General features: G+C 36.9%; 1 long non-coding RNA gene across 5 annotated transcripts in view; it reads left to right on the forward strand.

The window, feature by feature from the left end:
* The first annotated feature begins 3,291 nt into the window (after positions 1-3,291).
* Positions 3,292-20,913, forward strand: part of LOC308654153 — a 78,894-nt gene continuing 61,272 nt past the window's right edge. For 2 of the 5 annotated variants that reach the window (XR_014023186.1, XR_014023187.1), the window contains exon 1: positions 3,294-4,031. This is a non-coding gene — a long non-coding RNA (uncharacterized lncRNA). Of the gene's footprint in view, positions 4,182-20,913 lie in introns of all 5 variants that reach the window. The other 3 variants (XR_014023185.1, XR_014023188.1, XR_014023189.1) reach the window with 3 other exon arrangements.

Here is a 20,913-nt window from a genome sequence, read left to right on the forward strand (position 1 = left end):
TAGTCATGGAATAAAAAAGATTTGAAGTGACACTGTGAGCATAACAAAGAATACACATCTCCATATTATGGAATGTAATTTCATTGACATTTTGATACATTTCTACAGTTCATAAAAGCCCATAGTTTACTCAATGTATTACAACTGTAGAACAATACAATATTTTAGAGGATATAATGAGGAAAGAAAAGAGATTTACCATGATATACACTATTACCAGGGCTTCACCTGTCACCAAAGCTCCTTTGTCCTCTTCATTCCTAAGTAAAAATCAGATCAAAGCCATCAGTGTGCTGGGCGAGGTGGCACGAGCCTGTAGTCCCCTCTGCTCAGTGGGAGGATCACTTGAGCCCAGGAGATGGAGACCAGGCTGGGCAAGATCCTGTCTCAGCAAAACAACTAAAAACCATCAATACAATAACACAAGTACTCAGATTACTTTTTAAAAAAACTGGCATTTTAGGGAAAAGAGTTACACAAACAAATAAACAGTAGGAAAACTTGACTTGGGAATAAAAAGGAAAATACTTGAGTTGGAACTGAGTTGACAGTTTATATTCTAAACATGTCTCATATGGAAGACTATAGAACTTTCTGTAAACTCAGCTCTTATCATGGTTTTCCAGTGATTTAAAAACAGAAGAAATACCATTCCCTTCAGTAAGAAACTTGAGGAAGCTTGAAAATACATAGTTGAGTTTCTTTTCTTCACTTAATTATAATTGAATTATTGAAAAATAATTTAATTTTTTAATTTTAATTTTTTAAAATTTATTTACTTATTTATTCTAATTAGGTATGTATGACAGCTGAAGGCTATTTTGATTCATTGTGCACAATTGCAGCACAACTTTTCATTTCTCTGGTTGTACAGGATGCAGCCTTGCACCACATGTGCAGTCATACATGTATTCAGGGTAATGATGCCCATCTCATTTCTCATTTCACCATCTTTCCTGCCCCCATCTTCCCTCCCTCTCCTTTGCCCAAAGTTCATTTTCCCCATGTTTCCCTCCATTATGGATCCGCATCCACTTATCAGAGAGAACATTTGGCCTTTGGTTTTTTTAGGATTGACTTACTTCACTTAGCAGGATATTCCCCAACTCCATCCAATTACCACAAGAAATATAATTTCATTTTTAAAGGTCTAGTTGAATTATCTTTATTTTATTTATTTATTTATTTATTTATTTATTAGTTTTCGGCAGACACAACATCTTTGTTGGTATGTGGTACTGAGGATGGAACCCGGGCCGCACGCATGCCAGGCGAGCGCGCTACCGCTTGAGCCACATCCCCAGCCCTTGGATTATCTTTAAATGCTCAGATCCTAACAGTTTCCTGCATCAAGTACTAATTCACTACAAATATATTAAATACTCATTAGGTAAGAAAATAAAACGGTAATTTTTGAAAAGTTAGCATCATGTATATTATTAAATTTGGCACTAATTAAACAGTAATAATTCAAATTTTATTTTATTTTAAAATTTCTATTATTTTACAACTAATCAAAACATTAAAATTAGGATAGTAAGAATACTATTTATCAATTCCATATTAATTTTTGCTTAGAAAATGTTTTTCTGCCTCAAATCCAGAGTGATGAAGTGCATCAAATAGGACAACAATCTAAATGAATTGTTGAGGTTAAGTCACAAAGAGCTAAAAAGAGGAACATATAGCAAAAGTGTGAATAGGTCTGAACATCTGTCATGCTGCTTTAGTCAATTAAATCTGAGTTTGTCTGCATTTATACCAGACACTTGGAAACTAGCTATTGTCACTGAGATTGTTGTTGGATTAGATGCTGTGCCAATTTTAGTGGACAAGTAATTTTTTATCTAACAGTACAAATGTGAAAATTAAAATGGCAATGTTGACAAATATTCAACTGATCTATCATTACCTTGGACTTATTCTATCTTATATTCTCAAGCTCCTTTCTCCTCAGATGTTTTAAGAAAAACTATAAAGGACTTTTGAAATGACAGTACATATTCACTAAGATCTCTCCTATGAACCCTGCATATTTTTATTCTCACATTATGTTAAATGACCAGATCTACTCTAGGATTACTAAATATATAGAGCTAAGTAATACCAATTTACTAAAAAGAATTGCTCCCTCTAGTGAATTCACAACATTACTTCATTTTCTGGCACTCCTACACTGAGTAATTTAATATGTTATATAAATGATGATGATTATTATGTTGATGATAGTGGTCTGGCCTACTTTTGTGATATTAAATTTTAATGTTTTCTGTGCTTGAATATAGAGAAGTTTCGCAATGATTGATTAGTGCTGCTTGCCAGGTCTTTTAGAACATTACTTTTTAAAACCCTGTGTTGAAAAAATAATTTATTTCTAAAACTCTTGAGATTACTTTTGAAACATAATTGGTACCATATAATTTTGAGGGCTGTATCCAAGTGGACATTAGTGAAGTAAAGAAGAGAATTGAAGCAATTGTCTTAAAAATTATAAAAGAGTGCTTTGATGGAAACAAGTTTAAATGGAAATCTAATTCTAGATGTGATGCCTATCTTTGTTCCGGTTAACATGCACCTCTGAAAAATTAGATATGTCAACTCTACTCCTGTCTACTGGCCAGCAATATTGTGTAACTAATGGTTGATGTAAAAATATTTGAAATTATTTGGAGATGTATTTAAATTTAAAAATAGTAGGGTTCCTGTGAAAGAAAAATAAGTATTTAATTCTCACTTTGTTAATTCACTCTTGGTCTTAAAATAATTCATTTTAAATTGCAGAAAATATAAATAAAAATTGAGAATTTATCCACTTAGACAATAAAATATTATAACAAGAATTGAGCAAAAACAAAATAAAATCAGGAGACTCACTTTTCCCCTCAAAGTAGGATTCCATTTCCTGGGGAATTTAAATTACTCAATAATTATTCCTGTACTTCACCACTTGGCCTGAATAAGGCAAAGCTTTTGCACAATGTGATTTCAGTTAACAGCAGATGGCCCGGGTTACCAGTCCCATCAAGTTATTGTTTTTCTGCATCAATAATAATAGAGTGATTCCGCCAAGTTTTATGTAATTTTCGCTTCCAAGTGCTTAGCAAATATTAATTCATCATTGCAGCACTCCTATGAGGAAGTAGCATTTTTTAATAAATAAAATATAATAAAACATAATCTAAATTAATTTATTTGAAAGCACGTGTAAGACCAGTAGAGAAACACCAAAAAAAATTAAATGATAATATTAATTATTTCCAAGAAGGTAATGTTGTTTTATGGTTCACTCTCCCTTGAAGTAATTTTAGGAGGAACTCATGGGAGTAGAGGGCTAGTCAAGTTTATTTATTTATTTTTCCAGCCCCCTTTTGCAAGTGAAGGAACCATAGGTCTTATTCCAGGGAGTCGGAACTAAGTCCCAGGCAGGGTACAACCCTTGTGCCACACGTGGGCCTGGGACTGTCCTGCTGGGGGCTCATGGGACTGGCAGAGCAGATGTGCCCTTCCCGCCGGCGGGTCGCGCTTCCCGCCTCCCGGATCGAGGAACCAGCTGGAGCCAGTCGGGTTAGGGTGTCAGTCCGCCCAGCCCGAGGCCTCCTCCTTCCCCTCCAACACCAAGCGCGCCATTTATTTTGAAAAGTCTAAGGCTTCGTCCTCGTCCTCCTGGTCTCCCACGCGCATCTCTTGCTCCTCGCTCGGAGGTTGGGGAGCGACGCTCGGAACTGGAGGAGGCACCGGCCCCAAGGAGGGGACTGCAACCCTGCGGAAGAGGCGGGCCCCGAGGCCGATGCGCGGTGGAGGCGGCTGCCGGCTCCGGGCCCGGCAAAGGCGGAGGCGCGAGTGTGCGCCGGGTCGCCCAGGGCGCGGGGCCTGGCCTGCGCTGCGCTGCACTGGTGGCGCGTCGCGACCCCAGCGGGCCACCCGAGCAAGGCTCGGAGAGGGCGATCCCCGAGGCTCCGTGGGGGGTGCGCCAGGTCTGCGACCTTCCCCATTTCTACTCCTTCCCAGACGGTGGAACCTGACTCAGAGAGGTGATAATGGGTGAAGCTCCCCGGTGTCTCTCTGGAAGGCTTGTGTTTTCATCCCAGCTCTCAACGATTTCCCGCCACCCCCCTGCTCCTGTCCTTTGTGGAAACAAACAGCGTTGGCCCTGGATGTTCATGAGGCTTCATGGTGGTTTTGTGAGTGTGCTGGGGTAGGGAGTTTGCAACATAGTACACCTGCCATTAAGGTCGGTTCTCACGTCTAGCCCCCCTTGTTGCGTTCATCCAAGGTAACAACAGTTTCTATAGCAATAAATGATGAGGAACATTTTATTTATTATTCATTTTTAATATCGCAATTGGCAAGAATCCAAGGGTTTGGATGATAAGTAGAGGAAGGAGAAATGCAGCAATGGGGTGGGGGGGGGGAATCATTCATTATTTGGTGAGTTCACACAGTTGGAGAAAGGCACTGCTTTGGAGGATATGGACCCAGGGCCTCTGCCTGCCTGGGAGGCAAGTGGTGAAGCGCTACTACCCATCCCTGTCTTCCAAAGGCGATCCCTTTGAAAAAATGGTGAAGTTCAAAGAAGGTTGCTTCTCAGAAATTTCAATTTTCCTCAGAGTTATTTGATTACTCCTTAAATAAGGAGACAAAGAAGGCTTAGCGAGAGCCGGACTTAAGTTTATCGAACCTGTCTTTATGAAAATTTCAGACAATCGCTTGTTCCTTAAAATATTTCCTCACCCCACCCTATCATGATTCAGATCCTAGCCCATTTGGCTAATAGCCCATCTTTGTATTCGAGATATTCAGAGTAGCTTTTACAACTACATATAAAAAAAGAGTACAAATAAAATATATGTATTAAAGACATTCAGGTGAAATTATACATAATCGCTAAAGTTGATTAGCTGTTCTGGCTCTGAGCTTGCTCAGAGCAAGTAGTAAAAGAAAGAAAAGGAAGGGATTTGGGTTTCTGCAGGGCCACTTATAAAATCCTTAATCTGCCACCAGAGGCTGCTCTTCTTAATGTGAGGACTAATCTAGTGAGAAAAGAGCTTTTATCCCACAGCCAGGAAGGAACTGGAAATTATTTTGGAAGTTGCATTATTTTGTTATTCACATTTCCATATTTTTTCCTCACAAATAGTCTGTTTTCTTCTTTGTCTTTCTTTTCATTTGTTTCTTTTCTTTTTTCTCCTTCCTTCCTTTCTCCCTTTCTTTTTTTTGGGCTCTTATTAGTTGTGTTTGATTTTTGTTGGGATCCAAATAGAAAATAAAGACACTTTTAGCTTATATTTTTGTATTTCAAAATTAAGGCAGTATATACACCTGGGGTGTATATAACTAAATTTCCTTTTTGCTGCTAGAAAGAAAACCCACTTTTTATTAAGGGACAAGTCATGACCAAGTGCATTGAGTCTATCACTTTTCTTATTAACCATTATAGTGAATTAAATGGTTGTTCACTTTTCCCCATTCCCTTTTTAATAAAATAAGGGATATTCAGAAAGGATTTTTCAAATAGGCAAGACATAATTAGATCTCAAATAAGCAAATACAGGATGAGTACAAGGTGAAGATTTATGAAAAGTTCTAATAGCTGATGAAGGCTTTATCTCCTATCAAAGACATATTGCATTCAAAATGTTTTAATTTCTGACAAGCAATACCCACCCCTCAAGTGTCAGATGGCAAACTATTAATCTACAACATGAGACTTAAAATAAACATTCAGTGTTTTTACATGATATAGAAGACCTGCCTTTTTTGACTTCCATATCTCATTGTAACTTGCAAATGGGATGGATTCTAACATTTATCAGTCTCCTGCTATGAGCCTATTACTGTGCTAGGTGTTTTATGTATTCAATAAAGATTTAATCCTTACAAGTCTTACGAAGCAAATATTGTCAACTTTTTAAAATGAGGAAATGGCCTTACTGAAGTTAAAAGTAACTTGCTCAAGATCCAGGTGAGATCAGATCTGGATCAGATCTTAATGCCAAAGTCCAACACATTTCTAAAGCATCCTATTAGATGAAATTTAGGAAAGGGAGTACTGTTAAGGAATCAATAACTACATTTGGTAAGTTGTTACTGAATTTTATTTTTATTGGCTTAGGTTAATACTTTATTCAAAATTCTTTGGTTTTTGTTTTTGCAGTACTGGGGGTTAAACAAATTTTCTTTGTTTTTATTTAATGTCCTTTTTATGTTCTAGGATCTCAACCAGACTATCACATTATGCTTAATCATTATGTGTCCTTAGTCTCTTTGTTGTAACAATTGCTTAGACTTTCATTGTTTTGAGATGATCTTGACAGTTTTGAAGAGTGGTCAGTCATTTTATTTATTTATTTTTCAGGTTGCTTTTTAAAAAATATTTTTTATTGGTGCATCATAATGGTGGGATTTATTGTTACATATTTGTACACACACATAACAATCTAATTTGGCCAATATCATCCTAAGTATTTTGGTCAGATATTTTGTAGAGTGTCTCTTAATTGTGATTTATTTGATGTTTTTCTCATGATTAGCTTGGGGTTTAAGGGCTTGGGGGGCTAGGTGGTCACAGAATTAAAGTGCCATCCTCACATGCCATATCAAGAGCACACATTATTGATATGATTTATCACTGTTGATGTTGACCAGGAACACCTGGCTGAGGTAGTGTTGGTACGGTTGGCCACATTACAGTTGTCTCTTTTTTCCTTTTCAATACTGTATTCTTTGGAGGGAAATCACTGTGCATAGTCTACACTTATAGATGGGGAATCTGTGTTCTACCTCCTTGAAAAAAGGAGTATCTACATTAATTCTATGGCCTTCTCAACAAGAGATTTGTGTCCTCCATTTGTTAATTTACTTAATCGTCTATTTATATCAGTGTGGTTGGTATTTAAATGTCTCCCCAATTTCATGTGTTGGAAACTTAATCCCTAAATGCCAATATTAATGTTTTTAGAGGTGGGATGTTTGGGAAATGAGTCATGAAGGCTTTCCCCTTTTTAATGGACGAATCCACTCAAGGAGTAATGGACTAATAAATTATTGAGGGAGTGGCTTTGTTCTAAAAATGAGCTTTGGCTGGCATGCTTGCTCTGTTTTGCCATATGATGCCCTCCGCTGTGTCATGACGCAGCAGGAGGGCTGTCTCCAGATACCAGCACCATGCTGTCTGATTTCCCAGCCTCTGGACCATGAACTAAATAAATGGTTCCTCCTTATAAATTCATCAGCCAATGGTATTCAGTTATGGCAACAGAACACAGACAAAACCAAGTGTGGGATCTTAAGTAATTATTTTGTACGTTGGGTTATAACTCAATACCACTTTATTTTCTTGCTCAACTTGGTCTGGTTTTGGCAACTTGGAGCTCTTTCAATGGGCTCTTCTGTCCCTCTAACTTATCCCTATGATTGTGAGGTAGTTTGTTTTGTTTTTGAGCATTTCCTTACTTTCTGGCATTCCCGGATGCTACAGGTTCATCTTGTATATTTCTTGCCCCAGTTCTAGAATTAGCCATTTTCCCATGGGCCATAGTTTCTTTTATTGGAGAATATATTAGAAACTGAGATATGGGTGCTACATGTACTCAGTACTACTACAGTATTATTGCTTCTAGTCTTTATCAGCTGACAGACCAGGGACATACATGAGTGTGTACTGACCCCTACATATACACATTTCTGTAAATAACTCTCTGTCACAATCAGAATCTATGTTAAGTTAAACATGACTTTATGCTGATGCCTCAAACTCTAATCCATTACAATGTAGATCATTCTAGCTTCCTTCCCTGCTTATCTGTAACCTTCGACTCCAATAGTGCAAAACCTGGCTCCCAGCCATCTACCTTCTATTTGCTTAATTGTTCATTTCCACCATATGTGCATAGCAGTATCAAAATTCTTAATCAGTATTTCTCTAAAGAATAATTGTGTCAACAAAAGTACAGAGCTTGTGTATAGTTTCTTTTTGTCCTTAATCTTTTTTTTTTTAGTTATAGTTAGACACAATACCTTTATTTTATTTATTTTTATGTGATGCTGAGGATCAAACCCGCGCCTGGCACGTGCTAGGCGAACATTCTGCCCCTGAGCCACAACCCCAGCCCTTGTGTTCTTAATCTTATAGAATGTGCTTATTTTCACAGTTGCAGAGGATAGCACCTTCCCCCGGCCCCATTTAGTAAGGTTGTAAATATACCTGTAATTATAGTTAGAATTCTGGTCATTTTTTCTAATTGGTTTAAGTTCCCCTGACCTCTTAACTGGATATTATTTTCTACTTTATGCTTCTTAAGGTTATTCTCTGTGGTATAAAATTCTATAGCTTTTGGAAAACACAATGTCATATACTTATCATTAACAATGTCATACAGTGGAGTTTGAATGCTCTAAAAAGTTCTCTGTTCTTCACCTTTTTACCCTTCTCCCAGTCTTGAGCCCTCGGCAGTCACTGATATTTTACTGTTTCTGTCTACAATTGCTTTCCAAAATGTTGTATGATTAGAATAATGCATCATGTAGCCTTTCAAACTGACTTCTTTCATTTATTAATATACATTCAAGATTAATTCGTGCCTTCTTGTGACATGAATGAATCTTGAATGTATATTAATAAGTGATAGCTAATAAATTTTGAATGTATATTAATAATTGATAGCTAAATTCTATTTATTACTGAATAATATTCCATTGTATCATAGTTTGTTATTCCACTCACCTATTGAAGGACATTTGGTTGCTTTCAATTTTTTGTCCATTAAACACAAATATGCTATAGATATGCATGTGCAGGTATGTATGGACATAACATTTTAAATCATCTGGGTAAATGCCTAAAAGTACTATGGCTGGATCATATGGTAAGATTGTGTTTAGCTTTGTTAAAAAATGCCAAATTGATTTCTGAGTGGCTATACCATTGGTATTCCTACTAACAATGAAATGAAGAGTTTCTGTTTTCTACATCCTCACCAGCAATTGATAGTGCCAGTTTCTGAGTTCCAAACATTTTAATAGATTTGTAGTGGTATCTCATTTTAATTTTCAATTCCTAATGACTAATGAAGTTGAATATCTTTTCATATGCCATCTATCTTCATAGGTAGACTATCTTTCAGATCTCCTTTGGTGAACTGGGTTTTTTAAATTATTTTTTTTAACTTTAGGACATCAAGTTTTATTTTGTATTCATGTTAAACATCCATTGAGGTTTGGCTGAAGGCTTTATTTCACATCATCATTGTTCTTCCTTCTCAAACTGGTAAATGAAGCAGTCACTATCTATAACTTTGGAAATGGCTATGTCAGAAGAAAAAGAGAGCATGTTGAAGTTCTACTGACTCTTCAAGCTTTTGCTTCAGAATGGCATATGATACAGTTCCATGATCAAACAAAGTCTAACAGCAATGTCTTATTCATTGACATGGGGTGATACAGTTTTACCATGGGTCCAGAAGAAGACAAGGAACCAAAAACTTGTGAACAATCCTAGTAAATATTTGACATAGAATATGGTCATAGATATAAGGGTATATGTAAATATGCTTATTTTTTCATTGTGGTAATACATGTGTGTGAACTTATTCACACATATTTGTAGATTCACAAACATCTTTTGCCATTTTTAATATAGGCTAGTTTGGGGTTGTTATTGTTCTCTTTATATCATCTTAAGAATTTGTGTTTTTCCTCCGTTTGGTGCTGGAAACCTTACTCATGCTAGGCAAAGTACTCTACCATGTCATTAACCCTCTTTGTATATTTTGAATTCTAGACTTTCATCAGATATGTATTTTGTAAGTTTTTTCTCAATCTGTGGCTTGTATTTTCATTGCTTTAACAGTATCTTTTCATATCTAAAGAGCAGAAGTTTTGATTTTCAGTTAAGTACAACTTAAATTTTTTTTCATGCATTTGGCTTTGGTGTTATACACAAAGACTCATCACCAAATTCAGTCTTCTTTATTTTCTTCTAGAAGTTTTATAGCTTTGTCTTTTACATTTTGGCCTATATTCTATTTTGAATTAACTTTTGTGAAAGATTAAAGTGTGGTTCATTTTTTTTCCCTGTACATTTGGAAGTCCAATTTTCCCAGCACCATTTCCTACAAAGGGACTATACTCTCTCCACTGAATCATCTTTGCTCTTTTGTCAAAGATTGGTTGATTATATTTGTGTAGTTTATTTCTGGACTAGTTGTTCTTTTGACCTAGGTATCTATTCTTTCACAAACAGCATGGTCTCTTGAATATGTCTTTATTTTAAGTTTTGAAATCAGATAATGTTGAATCCTCCAACTTTCTTATTCTGCTTCACTATTGTGTTGGTTATTTTCTAGGCATTTTGCTTTTTGTATAATCTTTAGAATCAGTTTATTGGTACTTACAAAGCTTGCTGGTATTTAATTGGGATTACATTAAATCAATAGATCAAGTGTTGGAAAGAATTGATATATTAGCAATATTGAGTCTTCTAATCTATGAACATGGAATTGCTTTCCATTTATTTTGATATATGTATATATTTTTATTTCACCAGAATTTTGTGGTTTCAGTTATCAAATTTTTATTGTGTTCTAGGTACTATGTAAATAAAGTGCTACAAAGATGCAGCTGACAAGGGCTCTGACTTTAAGAGCTGGCAGTTTAACACATCGGAGCAAGTAATGGTAATGGCTATGATGAATGATGTTAGTCTTGTGGGAACAAAAGTGTGGAGTTCCGTAGGGACAGAAAGCAAACATCATCACAGATATGACACAAGTATTTGCCAAGTGATTAAATTTGGAGAAGGCATTCTGGCCAGTAAAAGTCAGTTCACTTTTTAATTTTTTTCTAAAGTATCAGTTTTATTTAGAATATGCAAGTATAAAATTATATCTATGAGCATTATGAAAAAGTTGAAGCTAGAATACAATGGCTTGGCTGTGAGAGGATAACTTTGGAGTGATGCAGATTCTGGAAGTTTTGAGTGATAGGATCAGTGTTTTGAATTCTATTGATAAGAAGGAGAAGGGACTATTAGAGCCAAAGAGCAGCAGATTTTCATCAAGAAAACCTCATCTGCTAATATCGAGCTGGGCAGAAAGAGGCCATTGTGATAGGTGACGTAAGAATTGATAGTGAATGTGGGTATACAAAAGAAAACTTAGAGGGCTGGGGATGTGGCTCAAGCGGTAGCGCACTTGCCTGGCATGCGTGCGGCCCGGGTTCGATCCTCAGCACCACATACAAAGATGTTGTGTCTGCCGAAAACTAAAAAATAAATAAATAAATAAATAAATATTTAAAAAAGAAAACTTAGAGTTGAGAGATATTTCAGAAACATTATTGATTAATGAGATTTAGTGACTAATTAATTAGATATGGGATAAGTGAAGTTCAGAAGTTCCTAGAAGAGTGCTTATATCATTGTTAAGATCAGAAATACTGTAAGAGCAGATTTGTGTGTGTGGGTGGGGGTGGACAATAAGTTTCATTTTAGGCTGAAATCTGAAAAAGTTTGGGATGCTTGTGGGTTGTATGGAGACATTCATTTGGCTTTTGGAGATCCAGATCTCTTTATTTTCTCTTTTCAAAGAGGACTTCCCTGGCAGGGTGTGGTGGTGCATACCTGTAATCCCAGCAACTCAGAAGGCTGAAAAAGTTCAAAGTCAGCCTCAGCAACTTCTTGAGACACTAAGCAATTTAGGGAGATGCTGTCTCAAAATAAAATATAAAAAAAGCTGGAGATGTGGCTTGATTTCCTGGAATTAAACCCTGGCACACACACACACAAAAAAAGCCTTTCCTGACCACCATGTCTAAAATAGCATTTATTTACTCTGTCCCGTTTATTTTGCTACATTGTTTGCCATTGTTATTGTTTATTATAGTTCATCACTCTCTGACTTTACATATTTATTAGATGTTGCCTCTCCTCCATGGGAAGGTTAGCCAACATGAGCAGGGATACTGTGTATGTTTCCCACCATGTAGAATGATTTATAACTCACATAAACACTCAATAAGTATGCACTGAATAAAAGAATGAATAAACAGATATATGAGTCTAGTCTATATAGGGCATAGGCTAAACATGAAGCCTCAAATACATATTTTGGAGGTTTACCTACACAGACAAGAGTTAGCACCATGCAGACATGGAGCGCAAGAAATAGCATGTGGAATAAAAATGGAAGAGTAAGAAGGAACATGGAATATGATGAAATATCAACATTTAAGGAGTAGGTGGAGGAAGACAATGCAGAAAAAGAGAATGAGACATGGTCAGAGATATATGAGAAAAAGCCACAAGGAAGCCCCAAGGAACTGTAAGGAATGGAAAATTTCAAGAAGGAGGATGCTAAGGGCTGAATTGTGTCCCCTAAAATTCATATATTGTAGCTGTAACTCTCAGGACCTCAAAATGTGATAATTTTGGAGATGGGGTCTTTATTGATATAATCAAGTAAAAATTAGTTCATTAGGGTGGGATCTAGTTCAGTGAGTGATATCCTTATAAAAGGGGGACTCTGGACACAGCTACACATGCAGAGAGAATTCCATGTGGACATGAAGCCAGCCATCTCCAAGCCAAGGAGAGAGACCTGGAATAAATCCTTCCCACACAGCCCTCAAAAGGAACCACCCCTGCCAACACTTTCAACTCTCTAGCCTGCAGAACTTTAGGGCAATAAACCTCTCTTGTTTAAGCCACTGAGTTTGTGATACTCTGTTACAGCAGCCCTAGATAACTAATGGGAGAGAGTGGTCAGTCATCCTGGTTGTTAATGATTGTCAAGGTTAGATAACAAATGAATAAAATGGTCATTGGGTTAGTGATTAATAGGTCAGTAGTACATTTGTAAGAATCATTTAAGATGCAGAAATCATGCTGTGGTGATTGAGGAGTGAACAATAGGAGATTCAGGTTTTGCTGTACCTAGGTGTGGCGAGGCATGGAAAGGAAGGCAATTTGTTTCCTCCTTTGACTTTGTGCTTACTAGTATTTGATTCTCTTATCTCTTCAATGCAGCCTGCATTAAAAAAAAATCAAACTAGTCCATCTAATTCTGTATTTTCTACATTATTTCTCTGTTTCAAAAACTTTAGTGGGTTCCTTAATTGCTACAAGATAGAGGCCTCAGTTTAGTTCTCAACACCTAATCTGGATATCACCATACCAATTCAGATGTACCATTATGCACTGTGCTCCTTAACTGTCACTCTTTATATTGGTGTCAAATTTATGTAAAACTACAGCCTTTTTACCCCTTTGGAGTTTCCCTCTAACTATGTACTACTATCCTTCACGATAAAGCTTAAGCCCTATGTACATTAGGACTTTGCCAACTCTTCTAATTACTCATTAAGGCCAGCTTCTGTTATTAATATGTGAGCTTAAAGCTCACTATTTAGTTTTATTTACAAATATGCACTGACAGATATCTACAGGGGCAAATAGTGGAAAATTGGGACTGAGTAATGTTTGTCAAACTGTTACTGAGCTGGTTTCCTTCTTTTTTTCTCTTCCTGAAACAAAGATTTAAGCAGAAAGACAGAAAAAGCATGGAGTGTTTATTTAGTGAAATGGAAGTAGGCCCTGAGGTGCAAGAATTGGCCACCTCCAACACAGGAAACATCCTGGGATTTCCCACCTGGCGAGTTTTTACATTTGGCCTGGGAACCTCCCTCCTGGCATTTTCTGTACTTGGGGCTGGTTAGTCTGGCTTCCCGTCATGGCTTAGTGCGCTTGTGCACATCTCGCCAAATTGGAAATTTCCAGCATAGCCGGTGTCCATTTTCTCCAGATTGACAGGGAGTTGACTGCAAGAGGGCAGTCCCTGGGCAGTGTAATGGCTGCAGCCCAAGGGCAGAGTCTGAATTTCCTTTCTCCATCTCCCTTGTTCACGTCAAGCTACCTACTCTAACAAAACAATCCTACCTTTATCCAAAAATCCCGCTTAGTATATTAGTTAGCAGAAGGGGATGAGCAAATACAGCTTTTTGCAGGCCTACATGGACCTCCGAATTGGTGTTGGTTTTAAGTGCATCAAGAATTTATATGCATCCTTTTCTACCTCTGTCCCCAGATGAATTCCTAGCCAGTGGGGAGTTAAATAGTTATTATAGCTAAAGACTAGGTAGGAAGACATAGTTCAGGTGTGTGGCAATAATGATGAACACAAGAGTTGGGTGGATTTATCATCCTGCACAGCCTCCTCAACCCATTCACTCCCACTTCTTCTACCACAGGGGGAGCCTTTGTTGCTAAGCTGGCTTCCTTGTTAAAAGCATATCAGGACACATACTATCAAGACAGGTGAGTCCCTGGAAGGAGAAGGAAAGGAAAGGTTGAGTCATGTGTGCCTGGTTCCTTCTCCTGAGGAGGAGAGGAGAAGTGAGTGAGCAGGAGACAAGAGACAGAACATTGGCCCAGTTGAAAGATGCCTCCACTTTAAAGGGCACATTCAGAATTGGCAGTAAGTTCACCCTTAACATCAGAGAAGTTTCCTGTGGACTCAGAGTATAGACTATCACTTTCTATTTAAAAGAGAAAAAGAAAAATTATAAAGCATACCCTTTTATCCCCTAATTATGGATCTGTTAACTTACCAGACATTTAATCTACATTTTTATGGCTTTCTTCTTGATAAACTTGAAGTTTTGACTTTTCTGAAAACTTGGAACATAGATTCTTCTTCTTATGTCACAGATAAATCTTTTACAAAGTGTATACATTTATTTGAGCTTTCATTGATCCCTAAATCTAGACCTTTAACTCCTTGGATAAGAATCAGTTATGCCACTCAGGCATTGTTATAATTTTGAAATAGATCCTTCCAATTAGATTACATGTTCAATTTATCTTGAAGTGTTAATTGCAAAGATACATTGATTAAACATATAGATTTTATATTATTTAATCAGAATTGTTTTATTTATTTATTTTCCTCCAAGGGGAAATGGCTGAGAAGCAGTTCAACAGTATTTTATTAAATCCTTTTACAGATTGAAAAAAAAATGGAGTCACCTTCTATGTCCTATAATTCTGGGAATTTTAAAAAATGGTGTATGTGTTAGAACAGATGGATGTGGGAAAATCTTACCCTTGCACAACTTTTGGAGTGGATTCTATTGACACAGCTGTCTCAACTTCCATGAGAATTCACCAACGATTCCCTCAGTTCATCTGATTATTAAAGTAACAAGAGAGAACATCTATATTCAAAAATCCTTACTTCTGTTTTAATAAAAATTATCAAAACTCCATTGAAAATAGACTTTCTGAAGGATGTAATTCATCTGTCTAGTTATTCTAAAATTTAACATTAGATTAAACCAATATCAGTAAGGTCTGTACCCATTTATTATTATTATTTATTTTCTGTGCATTTGCTTTGAGAATTGACTAGTGGATTTAGAAAGCTGACTACAGCAAGGGAAGTTTTAGTAGAAATAGTAGGGGTGAAAGCCTTATTAGAATGAGCTCAAGAATGAAATTTTAGATAAGCATAATAACTCTTCAGAGAAACTTTACAGTAAAGATGAGGAGAGACCAGAAAAGGGGACCTAGAGAGTTCTGCTTTTCTGCCTTTTGGGGAAATAATATCATTTATTCTGTATTGATGCAAAGAGAAAGAGAGAAGGAAAGGTTGCTGATATAATAGGGAGAAGGTAGATTTACAAGTGCAATGCTCTGTGAAGTGGAGTAAAGATGGCGCCTAGCATGAAAGAGAAAGTGGCCTGGGCACTAAAGAGAACGTGTACTGAACCGTGGCTGGGTGCAGGGCTCTGTACTTGCCTATTAATGGCATTTTCTTTTAATAATTATCCTTTTTGATATAGGAAAAGAAGTATTAGACTAAGAAAAACAAAGAGAGCAACTCTGGTTGAGAGGAATACTGGTCAGATATGTTAAATGTATAGAAAACAAAAGTTGTCAGTGTCCCTTAAAAGCTACGCTGCGCTCATCCTCACCTCTGAACCTTATCCAATCTTATGAGAATATTGTAAGGTCCTGTTCTAATTGGACGAGTCTGTACATTCCAGAAAAGGGTGAGGATTCAAGGACAGACAAGGAGGCTTTGCAGTTGACAACCTTTTTCCTTCTCATGGAAAAGCAACATATTATAAAACAATTTTTTAATGGTAACTGTCATAATTAAAATGCTCCCTAGGCATTTTAAAACGCATAATTTGAGACATGACTAATTTAACTATCCAGTATCCTTTAGGCCATGTGCTTTATCTTGCTTCCTTTGTTTTTATTTTTTTCCTTCCTGTATTGACATCTTCTCTCCTCGGTACTGTTCTGTTTATTGGGGGAGGGGGAGGGAAGTTCTTTTATTTGTTTTACATATAACAATGTAAATGTTTGGAATTTGAAGGACTGATTGTCTTTGTTTTAATGATAATGAATATAACCTTGGTCTCACTTGCTGGGGCTACTACTTTTCTGTTTTCAATGGAGAAAAAAAAAATCTGCCTGTGGTTTTCCCTTTAGAAAATGAATTATTGCAAGACAAATGTAAAGATTCCTTCCTATTCACATGCTGATATGTGGTGAAAATTATGATTTATTATCTTCCTTTCATTTTCAATAAAATACTCCCTTATTCTTTTCTTCTCTCTCATTTTTCTTTTCTTTTTTTTTATTGGTTGTTCAAAACATTACAAAGCTCTTGACATATCATATTTCATCATTTTTCTTTTCTATTCCCTCTTTCCTTCCCTCCATTCTTCCTTCTTGCCAATAACCCTATTAGCCTTAACAATTTCTTTTTTGCCGCAGTCTTGGCTGGGCACAGAATCACGAGCCACCACACAGCTTTGTAGATTCAAACAGCAATCTTTATTCCCGAACTCACACCGGCCTCCACACACGTTCTGGGGCAATCCCAGTTCTGCTGCCACCCAATTCACCTACTCCACCAGGCTTTCTTCCCAAAATCCTCTCTGAATCTCACGAGAACTCAATGAGAGCTCAGGCAGCAGGAACGCCCTAATTCCAGCAGCAATAATCCTCAACATCGAACTTCCCTAAAATCCAAGGTCTTAAACTGGGAACGCCTTGTCTTAAACCGGGAACGCCCTAAACCCAAGGATTGGGATACTTCCTCAAACTGCAGGATACACCCTAATCCTGGATCCACCCTCGTCCTTGGGCAGGGTCACCTAACATGCAATGTCAACAGCGAAATTAACATGGGGTACGCTGGCAAGGAAATTTCCTACTTGGTAATGGCCCTCAGCATCTCCCCCCTTCTGATTAATTAAACAACAAGCAATGTGGCTTAAGGACCGTGCCTGGTAGGTTGTCCAATTCAACATATGGTTCTTACCCGTCATGGGAAAACTGACCTTTAGGCGTCAGCCTCCTGTCTTAGGTTGAATCCACTGCAATCAGATCAACCCGTCACTGACTACCGGTCCAGCATTCAGCCAAGCTTGTGGAAAGGCCTATGCACCAGTGGGGGGGTGAGGTTTCTTGCCTCACCTCTGTTGGCCCCCAAATATCCTTGGTGCCAGTGGGGGGGTGAGGTTCTTGCCTCACCTCTGTTGGCCCCCAAATTTTAGACCATCACTAGTAGAAGGGAGGAGGATACAGAAATGCCACGACACCAAGCCAATTGACGGCTCCTTTGGAAAAATTGCGTCACTGGTGACACCATCAGCAAAGATATGCCAGCATTACCACAATTAACATGGGGTGCGCTGGCAAGGAAATTGCATCACTGGTGACACCATCAGCAAAGATATGCCAGCTCTACCACAATTCACTGCATCAGATGATATTTCACAATGCATGCAACTGATATATAGTCCAGGCAAGTTCTGCAGGCAGTTCAAATCGGAGGAGTCTATCAATATGTCCATTTCCTCCCAAAGTAAATCGAGTCCTTGATTGAGCATAACTTGTTGAGTTATATTCATTGATGCATCAGTTTATACAGTTACTGTGATGGCTATCATAGAAGCTGTAGTTTGGTTTTATCTTAGTCTTCACCGGCACTTGGATGGAGATGGGAATTCTGGCAATGATGCTAAAGAGACATTATCCTGAACAGAATTATTAAATATAATGAAAAGGAAAGGTGAAAGTAAACAAACAGATCTGTTAACCTCCTAAAAAACAATCCTTAACAGCTGTTTACCTAATTTAAATTAGTAAGCAAACAGATCTGTTAACCACCTTTAAAAACAATCCTTAACAGCTGTTTACCTAATTAAAATTAAAGCATTTAAATCACGTGAATAAAAAAAAAATTCGGATCCATTTTTTCATGAGCGCTCCTTATATATGAAATATGGACATACACACATACAGACATACAACACAAAACAGAAATGTGCACACATAACATACAACACATAAGACAATAAAGGCCTTGTAGTTTTACCTAGGTGAAATCTCCATTGCAATGTTTAAAAACTCCACAGTCAAAAAATAAAACACAGTCAAAAAATAAAACTGATCAGAAAAACATTAACCTAGGTTTGTATGAGCTCAAAAATAAAATAGAACTTTACGATGTGGGAAAAATGCAATAATAAAATAGATATTGAAAAAAGCACCATGGTTAATCACTGTCGCAGATGTAAGAATAGCCAAACTGGAGCTCTGGATATCAGCTGTTATGGATTTGAGTCAAATCATCTTCTTTTTCTGTAGAAATTGCTTTAGTTAATCTCTCTGGAATCCAAATCGGCTGCTGTTCTCCCTGCGGAAAAACACAGACGGAACCCCGATTCCAGACAATAACTGGATCAGGACCTTTCCATTGTCCTGTTAGAACATCTTTCCAAAGTACCTTAGGCTTATGTACATTTTTCGGATACATATGTCTTTCCGCAGCACTAAGTCCTGATGAATCCAAATTTAAAAAGTTTAGAGTAAAAAGGGTTATTTTAAGTTTATCTTTGGGGGATATATACCCCTTACCAATTCCCTCTTTTTGCTTTAATAGGTACGTTTTAATAGTTTGATGAGCTCTTTCAACTATGCCTTGTCCCTGTGGATTGTATGGGATTCCTGTTATATGAGTAATACCGAATGATGAGCAAAATTGTTTAAAAGAGGCAGATGTATAACCAGGACCGTTATCAGTTTTTAACTGTTTAGGAACACCCACAGTGGCAAAATTTTGTAAGCAATGAGCTATAACATCTTTAGTTTTTTCTCCGGCATGAAGGGAGCCCATCAAAAATCCAGAAGAAGTATCAACTGTAACATGTAAATATTTTAATTTTCCAAATTCTGGCAAGTGTGTGACGTCCATCTGCCAAATATGGTTAGGTATCAGTCCTCTAGGATTGACTCCAAGATTAACTTGTGGTAGAAAGGTCACACAATTTTGACATTGTTTTATTATATGCCTGGCTTGTTCCTTAGTTATTTTAAAACGCTTTTGTAAAGTATTAGCATTGACATGAAACCTTTTATGAAAATTTGTAGCTTCTTCTAATGTAGAGAAAATATGTACGTCATGTGTAGTTTTATCTGCTAAATCATTGCCCAAACTAAGGGCTCCAGGCAATCCTGTATGTGCCCTAATATGTCCTATAAAGAATGGATCTTTTCTGTCCCATATTAGACTTTGTATAGTGGAAAACAATGAAAAAACAGTAGAGGAAGGGGAAATCCTACCAGCATCTTCAAGGGAATTAATAGCATTAACTATATATTGACTATCAGAAAATAAATTAAATACAGAATCTTTGAACATCACAAAAGCTTGTAAAACTGCATTAAGCTCTACCTTTTGAGCTGATTGTTTGGGTACTAAAAATGTAAAAGTTTGATCAGGGGTAACTACAGCTGCTGTACCATTATTAGACCCATCAGTGAATATATTTGGAGCATTCATGATAGGTGTTTTCCTTGTCATTTTAGGAAAAATTACAGGATGCTTAGACCAAAAAGACAACAAAGGATTCGATGGCAAATGATTATCAAATGAAACATTAGATTTACACATGATTATTGCCCAAGTATTTAGCTCATTAGCTAACTCATCAATTTGATTCATAGTATATGGAGTAATAATTTTATTGGGAGAAATTCCAAACACTCCTTTTGCTGCTCTTATTCCTTTGAGTATTAATTGTCCTACAGCCTCAGGATACCTAGTAAGAATAGTGTTAGGAGAATAAGATAAATGTATCCACAATAATGGACCTTCTTGCCAAAATACTCCTGTAGGAATATTTTTTGTTGGTAGTACAATAAATAATAAAGGCAAACTTATATCAATTCTATCTAAATGCATATTTTCCATATAAGTTTCAATAATTTTTAATGCCTTTCTAGCTTTAGGAGTTAACATTCGGGGTGAATTAGGATCTGATGGACCCTTTAGAATATCAAATAAAGGTCCCAACTCTCCTGTTGGTATGCCTAGATAAGGCCTTATCCAATTTATGTCTCCCAATAACTTTTGAAAATCGTTGAGTGATTTGAGTTGATCTACTCGTATTTGAATTTTCGGCGGACGGACCATGGTTGAGGATAATAGAACCCCTAAATAATTAATTGGAAAATTTAATTGTACTTTATCTATTCCTATCTCTAGATTATAATTTTTTAATAAGTTCGTAAGTGTGGCATAACATTCCAGCAATATGTTTTTATCTTTATGTGCTAATAATACATCATCCATATAGTGAAATATTTTTAGTTCAGGATTTTGATTTCTAAGTGGCTGGATTGCTTTATTTACATAGATTTGACACATAGTTGGACTGTTAGCCATACCTTGAGGGAGTACTTTCCACTCATATCTCTCATCAGGACCTTCATGATTTAATGCAGGGATAGTAAATGCAAAACGTGGACTATCCTCGGGATGAATTGGAATCGAAAAAAAACAATCTTTAATATCTATAGATAAAACATGCCACGTTTTTGGTAAAGCAGACAATTGA

The sequence above is a fragment of the Spermophilus citellus genome, assembly GCF_964194105.1.
Source record: "Spermophilus citellus genome assembly, chromosome: 8".
In the NCBI taxonomy this organism is placed as follows: Eukaryota; Metazoa; Chordata; class Mammalia; order Rodentia; family Sciuridae; genus Spermophilus; species Spermophilus citellus.